Below are 6757 nucleotides of genomic sequence, written 5' to 3'. Positions count from 1 at the left end.
TGAACATGACCAAACCATCTTAACCTATGCTCTCTCATTTTGGCATCAATTGGTGCCACACCTAGACTTCCCCTAATATACTCATTTCTAATGTTATCCTTCTTTGTCCCTCCACTCATCCATCTAAGCATTCTCATTTCCGCCATATGAATTCGTTGTTCCTCTTTTTTTTTCACTGCCCAACATTCAGTTTCGTACATCATAGCCGGTCTTATGGCTGTTTTATAGAATTTTCCCTTCAGCTTCATTGGAATTTTTCTGTCACACAACACATCACTCTCTTCTTTCCACTTCATTCATCCAGCCCTAATTCTACTGCATTCATCTCCATCTATTTCTTCATTATCCTGTAATACCGATCCAAGGTACTTAAAACTATTGATTTTCACAATCATTTTACCATCTAAAGATACCATTTTATTTGTAGTAACTCTATCTTTAAATGAACATTCCAAATACTCTGTTTTTGTCCTACTAAGTTTTAATCCTTTTTCCTCCAGAGCTTGTCTCCACTGTTCCAGTTTTTGTTCTAAGTCTCTTACACTATTTTCGATTAACACTACATCATCAGCATACATTAGGCACCATGGAATGCTACCCTGTAGTTTCGCTGTTATCTGGTCCAAAACTAATGATAATAAATAAGGACTAAGCACCGAGCCTTGGTGCAATCCTACTTTCACCTGAAATTTATCAGTCTCGCCCACACCTGTCCTAACACTAGTCGTTATTCCCTCATACATATCTCTCACAATCTTTACATATTCGCCAGGGATTCCTTTCTTATTGAGTGCCCACCACAGAACCTCTCGAGGAACTCTATCATATGCTTTCTCAAGATCAATTCATATACCATATGAAAATTGCATCTGTTGTTGATCTGCCCTGCATAAAGCCAAAATGATTATCGGATATTTCGGTATCTTCACGTATCCGTCTATCAATTACTCTCTCCCATATTTTCATGGTGTGGCTGAGTAGTTTTATAGCCCCATAGTTTGTACATTGTTATATGTCTTCCTTGTTTTTGTAGACAGGTACTAATATACTGCTTCTCCATTCGTCTGGCATTTGTCCAACTTCCATAATTCTATTACCACGTGATTTTTGTATATTTTTCTAAAATATTTTACTATTGCCACTGGTATTAATCCTTTCCAGTCAGATGATCTCTTATTTCTGATGTCGTACTCTTTTAATAGACTCGTAGAACTTTTAAAAGAAAATAATGTGGACAGTTGAGATATATCTACGGGTCATTGTCAATCTGTACTGGAATCAAAAAGCAAAAGTTAGAATCGAAAATGTTCAAACAGACACTATATAAATCAAAAGAGGTCTTAGACAAGGTTGGGTGCTGTCTCCATTGTTATTCAATCTGTACAGCGAAGCAATCTGTATATACTTTTTGAAGAGACAATGATTCCAACTGTGTCACAAGATAAATTCCTGAGGAATGATGCGGACAAGAAACGCCTAATTAGAATGTTGATGACAAAATCTGAAGCCGAAAATTTCATGGTCTCTCAAGCCACGAAAGATGCGGATACACTAATCATCAATAATGCAATAAATAATGTTTCATTAGCATTCGATACCGTAATAGTGGTCTAGTACTTTCAAACCAAGAAAAGGAAAAATTTCCTAACAAATATATTCCACTGAAATTATCATGGATAAAACAGCAGCAGATCATATTTTATTTTTGCATGCTTTCAGTGGCTGTGATACAACATGTGCACTCTTTAACTAAGGAAAACTTAAATTCATGTATGAATTCGGAAAAAATCGATTTGAACGAGGTTTCCTCCTTCAATTATACGGGTACAGTGATGTGAAAAGTGAGAAAAACGTGTCTTTAAATGAATATAGATATGTATGCTTGACAAAATCAGCATATAGTAAATTTAATATTACTTCGCTACCACCAACAGAAGCAGCAGCACGACAACGTTCATTACGAACCTATCCACCAGGTTCAGCAGTGGTACGAGAATGAAAAAAAAAATGCAGAACAATGGGGATGGAAAAGAAACAAAAATTGACTAATTTCTGTTACGATGCTCCAAACCCCCAGTCCAGAATCGTTATTGAAACTTATCTCTTGTAAGTGTAAAAAAGGATGTCAGAAAGCCTGTGTGGATGTCTATTGAAATATATTTTGCGGTGCTCTTGCGCCAAAAACGATTGATGTTATGAAAAAAATTATAAATACATAAATTGTAGGAAATTTTTTCTAGTTTAATTTTATACATAAATTATATATTATTATTATATTTATAATAAAAAACTGTTATTAGGTGCCATTTTTCCAATATGGCAGCGCGAGCGGCGGAGATACGAGGTAGCAAAGTTGAAATTCGAATAGAGCATACCTAAATCCATAAAATTGCCAATTTTCAAAACTCCCGGAAAACTTTCCAGGTAAAACTACTAAATGATTGGACTATAATTGTAATAATACACTTACGCACAATATATTAGGTATAGGAATGCAATAGAAAGATAACAAATACAAATAGAAGTGCATGTGCATTCATAGTGTTTTTATAAACAGAGCTCGGATATACAGGCAATAAACCTTGAAGATAAAAGCGTCTATGTAGGCAAAAATTTTTATTAAAATTATATAAATTCTAACACATAGGCAACACATGATACAGTAAAAATAAACGATCTATAGAATCTATACTACAATGCAGCGATCATGGCATATCAGTCTTTCCTTTTAATTATTAGTTGAGGGATTGCGTATTTTCCCCTCTCAGGATATGGCCCGGGTATCCAATTTTTCGTGCCTTGATCAAGTTGAGCAATTCTCTCTCAGTATGTGCTCTTCTTAAGGCTTGCTCGTTTCTCACCCTATCTGCTCATTAGGGTGCATCGAAAAAGGCGAAAAATTTTTTTTTGCGATGGAAAAGTAATACCTCACAAAAGTTGATCAATCAACTGTTAAGTATTTTGGTAAAATTTTTTCGAAATTGGAAAATATCTTCTGCCCCCCAAGACAATTAAAAATTTTGAAAACATGTTAACACACGAAAAAATTTTTTAAAAAAAATCATTTAAAAAATTTTTTATTTCGAAACGAAAATGTAATAGCTCACAAAAGTTTCCTAACACACTATTTAGTATTTTAGTAAAATTGCGTTGAAATAAAAAAATATTTTCTGCCCCCCACGGCAACTAAAAATTAGAAAAATACATTAATATGCGAATTTCTTGTGTAAGGGAAATGTAATACCTTATAGAACTTGAATAAATAAATTCGGTTTAAATTGGAAAATATTTTCTGGTTTCACTAAGAAAAGTATACTAAAACATTCTTTTTATAACAAAATAGCCTAAGGCCTAACTTATCCGTCTCCCTGACGTCACCCAAGTTTTTTAATACTAAAATAAATATAAAGCAAAGTACAAAATTAGGTATATAAATATTACAAAAAAATATGGTAAAAGCATTCTATTCGAAGATGTCTTCCGATTTAGCATTAAGTGAGGCATAGTTTTTCTGGAATCAATTCTAGTTTTTATAAATCCATCCCTCGAATCCGCTCCACAAACCGCTAGAGAAGCTTGTGTCACAAGCTTGACACATCGTTCTATACATTGTTTGTGGCAGTGATATTTCTGAATCTCAATGTTAAAAGTGTCTAAGTTAGGATTCTTAATAAAATCTCGCAGATTGTCATTCGAAAATCTAGAGACTATAGGTGGTTTTGTAAGGTGATTGTTAGTTAATTAACTCAAAGTAGTCGTTTGAATCAAAATTTTTATAGGAGAAAGTTTGAAGACCCTTACGTTTTTTGATTTGGTCACTGGCAAATTTCTTTTGATGTCCAAGGGGTAGATCATTTGAATGTCACAGACATACAAACCACTGAAGCGGTTTTTTAAAATGTTCTTCTAACAGCCGTATTACATCACCCTTAACGCCAGTATTTACGACTGTTTCGTCACATGCAATAGCTGGATTTGATACTTTCTGATATACCAGACAGCGGATACCCATATCCGAAATATTTGTACCCTGACTCATGCACAAGTGTTATGTGTTCTTCCACGATCGATTGACCTTAAAACTTGGTACTGTTTTTTACTTGAGCTAAAGTTTTGTCTTTGCGTCGGTAACTTTCTTCTTTAACCGTTGTTCTCTCTGATTCTATTTGTTTTTTTTTCCTATCAATCCAGCTTATCACCATTTTTCTGATACCTCTTTGATTTAATAGGAATTCGCGCTCATCCAGAGGCACTTTTTGAGATTTGCTACAAAGACAATTAATCAGAGTGTCACATTTGCATGCTGCAAGATCGAAACGTGTAGTTTTACTTTTGTTCAAAAGTTTTTGTTTTTTACAAAAGCATTGAATTTTATTTGTGTAAAATTCACTGTTTTGCCTATTCTTAAATGGTTTCATAAGTTTCATATTTTTGTCATGATAGGCTTTTAAAAGCTGTATAATTCTTGTATGTTAAATTATTGGAATTAAAGCCTTTTTTCATATTTCCTCCAATTTAATTGCCACCTGTTCGGCAATACCAGAAAACTCTGGCTCTTTCTTGCTGAGTTTTTTTCCTCTTGCAACCACAAAACTTCATCGCTTTTTTGTATTTCGGTAAAACATTTTCAGGTATATTTGGTGGTTGCCCAAAATGGGGCGGTCCACAGCACATCTTGATTTTATTCCCCATGGTCCTGGTTTATCTATTTGAAAAATCTTTAAATTACAAACAACAATAATAACAAAGTAAGGCATCGCACCAAACATAAGTGAAAATTACACGCACGGACTCACGAAGCGGGACATTTCAAAGGGGTTGGGGAGATTGAAAAAACAAATATAACTTTAAATATCGTTTAAATTTGTAATTGACAACATTTTAAGTTTTCTTTAATAATTGATCTTAGATCGAGTTAGCACATATTTTATTCCAAATAATACAAATTGCAATTTCCATAAAAATCAGATATTTAATAAAATTCAAGGCCGTTGGGGGGACCCAAAATTCGCTTAGAAAAAAAAATTAAAAATAATAATATGCTAAAAAATAACACAACTTTTTCACGCTATTGGATATAACATTTCCAACTTTTATTTTTTTCGATGCACCCTACTGTCCATGGTATGCGAAACATTCTTCGCAAGGTCCACATTTCGAAGGCCTTCAACTTATTAATGGAAGATATTTTGAACGTCCATGTCTCCATGCCGTATAACAGTGTACTTAACCATTCTGTAGTTTTTAGTTTTTAAAGTATTTAAAGTATTTTAAAGTTTTCACTTAAAAGTTGTACTCTTAAAAGTGCGCCCTTTCTTATTGCCATGCTTTTAGTTTTTTTAGCATTTATCTTCAAGCCATATGTTTTTCCTGCGGTATTTATTTTATTTAGCATCAACTGCATGTCATGTTCCTTATCTGTGATTATCGCGGTTTCGTTGGCGTAACGAATGTAATTTATCGGGTACCCGTTGACCTTTATACCACAGTCAGTGCCTTCAAGTGCTTCTGCAAAAACATTTTCCACATAGAGCTTGAACAGCACAGGAGATAAAATACACCCCTGTCGCACCCCTCTTAAAATTTCAAATTCCTCTGTCCATACCTATACACGGTGGGGCATTAGTGTGACAAAGTCCAATTGCTCGTTTGTCGTAAGAGATACGAAAAAAAGTTATTAAGGTAAAAGTTGGAGCACACGTACTACCATAATTTAAAAATATTGTCAAATATACAGGGGCGTCCTTATTGACAGGGTGACACAAATTTATGTTTTTTTAAATGGAACACACTGTTTATGTTTACATTTTAGGATTTTCCTCAATGTTTACTTTCTTAAAATATAGGGTTTTGTAATATTATACGAGGTATTTTAAAAGATAATTACGTTTTTTTGTTAATTTCGTAGCAAAATTTACACCCTGTAGAATTGTAGTGATTTAACATCAAATTTTCTATTTATATTCAAACGATTTTTAATATAGTCTACTATTGTCAAACATTAACAGTATAGCGAAATGTTTAATTTTAGTGTACAGGGTAGGGTGGGTAGAAACTCGGAATGAGTATTTTCTGAGTTTTCTTAAATGGAACACCCTGTATTTTAGTATTGTAATAAAATGATATTTTATGGTACTTTTTTATTTCTTAAGCATTCCCTATACCTAAATGCTTTAATTTGTAAGTTATTCGTGATTCTCTTCGAGGTGGCAGTGAAAATATCCAATCAAAAATAATTTTTCGAAAAAAAAATACATAATAATCTAGCCTAATCCTTAGTTTATTAATATTGGATGGGATGTCCAAATACATTCGTAGTTAAGGTTGTTGGTGCTTAAAATACTAATCAAATATACAAAATTCTCCCTAGTTTGCTATGATACACAATTTGACCAAACATTTGACATTATACTATTTATATAGTCCCAGTTGATTTGTTACCATGACTAATGTCAATTTTTCTAAGGAGGAACTGATTAAAATGGCTTTGTGCAAGGAGAGTATAACAAAAGTGAGCTACTTGCAATAAAAATTTATCATCAATAATTCCCTGATAGACGACAACCAAGAGGAGAATCTTTTGAAAGTACACTAAAACGGTTTCAACATACAACGGTTTCAACATACTTAACACTTAGACTTAGACTGTAAGCACGGTTGTACTAAGGATTACATTTAATTCCTGTTTTCTTCATTTACAATAGTTTTTGTTCGATCAGATTTATCATAATCTAAGTGTCCAGACCGTTTAAACCTT

Source organism: Diabrotica virgifera, chromosome 9 (assembly GCF_917563875.1).
Source record: "Diabrotica virgifera virgifera chromosome 9, PGI_DIABVI_V3a".
Classification (NCBI taxonomy): domain Eukaryota; kingdom Metazoa; phylum Arthropoda; class Insecta; order Coleoptera; family Chrysomelidae; genus Diabrotica; species Diabrotica virgifera.
The sequence above is the reverse complement of the archived record's forward strand: the minus strand, read 5'-3'. Positions refer to the sequence as shown.